The sequence below is a fragment of the Rhinoderma darwinii genome, assembly GCF_050947455.1.
Source record: "Rhinoderma darwinii isolate aRhiDar2 chromosome 2 unlocalized genomic scaffold, aRhiDar2.hap1 SUPER_2_unloc_34, whole genome shotgun sequence".
Lineage (NCBI taxonomy): Eukaryota > Metazoa > Chordata > Amphibia > Anura > Rhinodermatidae > Rhinoderma > Rhinoderma darwinii.
This window is the reverse complement of record NW_027461701.1, coordinates 464,407-466,831: the sequence shown is the minus strand read 5'-3', so window position 1 is coordinate 466,831 and position 2,425 is coordinate 464,407.

Below are 2,425 nucleotides of genomic sequence, written 5' to 3'. Positions count from 1 at the left end.
CCTGTCGCCGCTGATTTCGGCAGTTAACCCCTTAATTGCGGCGTTCGATTTGAACGCCACAATTAAGGTGTTTAGCACCGATCGGCAGCCCCCATGTGAAATCACGGGGGCTGGCGATCGTACCCATGGCAACCGGACACCAGACAATGGCTTCTGGGTTGCCATGTACAGAAGCCTATGAGGATCACCCCGAGGGTGGTCGTCGTAGGCTTCCTGTCAGTGTGACTGTTACGTCACAATGACAGTTGGAATGCATTACACTACGTGTCTAGTGTAATGTATTCCAGCAGCGATCAGAGCTGCAAGTCTAAGTGTCCCCTAGTGGGACAAGTAAAAAAAGTAAAAAAAAGAATAAAAATGTTTTAAAAAAAGTGTAAAAATAAAAGTTATAAGTGACATAAACATGAACTGCTTTTTTTCCTATAATAAGTCTTTTATTATAGGAAAAAAAATGAACACGTAAAAAAAAAGTAAACATATTTGGTATCACCGCGTTCGTAACGACCCCAACTATAAAACTATAATATTATTTTTCCTGCACGGTGAACACCGCAAAAAAAATAAATGAAAAACAAAGCGAAAATCACTATTTTTTGGTCACCACCCCTCACAAAATATACAATAAAAAGTGATAAAAAAGTCGCATGTACGCCAAAATTGTACCGATACAAACTACAACCCGTCGCAAAAAACAAGCCCTTACACAGCTTTTTTGACTGAAAAATAAAAAAGTTACGGCTCTCAGAATATGGTGACACAGAAAATAAATAATTTTCTAAATAAGTTATTTTATTGCGCAAACGCTGCAAAACATAAAAAACCATATATACATATGGTATCGCCGTAATCGAACCGACCCGCAGAATAAAATATAACGGTCATTTATAGCCCAGGGTGAACGCTGTAAAAAATAAATAAAAATCATTGTCAGAATTGATGGTTTTTGGTCACCTTGCTTGCCGAAAAATGGAATAAAAAGTGATCAACAAAATCACATGTACCCCAAAATGGTACCAATGAAAACTACAGATTGTCCCGCAACAAATAAGCCCTCACACGGCTCCGGTGGTGAAAAAAGAAAAAAAGTTCCAGCTCCCAGAATATGGCGATGCAAAATGTGCAGAGCGTTCCAAAAGCGGATAAGATCGGGCGCCATTTATAATATAAGTGCAACACTGGCCACATATCTGCGGATTATTATTTATTTACCCCATTATTATACCCTCTTATTATGCCCCTGATGTACTCTGCCCAACCTACATTTGCCCCCACATTATAAACTGAAATACCAGCAAAACGCCAGAGCTTCTACCAAGCAAAATCTGCGCTCCAAAAGCCAAATGGCGTCCCTCCCTTCTGAGCCCTACAGCGTGCCCAAACAGCCGTTTACGTCCACCGATATGGCATCGCCATACCCGGGAGAACCCTGTTAATATTTTATTTGTGGTATTTGTGGCACAAACTGGGCACAACATATAGTGCACTAAAATGGCACATCAGTGGAAAATTGTAATTTTCACTTTCCACCATCGGCTGCGCATTAGACCCTTCGCGCACCATGACTTAATAGCATGTCGTGGTGTGGGGGGTGATATATGGAGCGTCTCACGCGCTGAGCCCGCGCCATACGCTGCGGGTGTCAGCTGTATATTACAGCTGATACCCGGGACTAACGGACAGAAACAGCGATCGCGCTGTTACAGGATCATGTAAAAATCACAATATACTGCAATACATTAGTATTGCAGTGTATTCTCCCAGTGATCTAATGATTGCTGGTTCAAGTCTCCCAGCGGGACTAATAAAATGTGTAAAAACAAAAGTAAATAGTTATTATTAGTGGAAAAAATGAAATAAATATTTAAAGTCCAAAAATAAACCCTTTTCATATTTTTTCTCTAAAGTAATGTAAAAAAATACACAAAATTGGTATTGCTGCGTCCGTAAAAGTCCAAGCTATTACAATATACCATTATTTAACTCACACGGTGAACGCCGTGAAAAATAAAGAATTTTAAATGGCAAAATCGCCGTTTTTTGGTCACCTTCGCTCTACCAAAAAATGTAATAAAAAGTGCTTAAAAAGTCTTCTGTACCAAAAAATGGTACCAATAAAAACTACAGCTCGTCCCGCAAAAAATAAGCCCCCACACCGCTCTATTGACGGAAAAATAAAGACGTTGTGGCTCTCGGAAAGCGGGGAGGAAAAACGAAAAAGAAAAAGCAAAACATGGATCAGTCCGGAAAGGGTTAATTTATTTTCTAATGAAAAAACATTTATGACCACATGTGGGGTATTGCCGTACTCGGGAGAAATTGCTTTACAAATGTTGGGGTGCATTTTCTCCTTTATCCTTTGTGAAATTGAAAAAATTTAACATTTTAGTGGAAATAATGTTAATATTAATTTTCACGGCCTAATTCT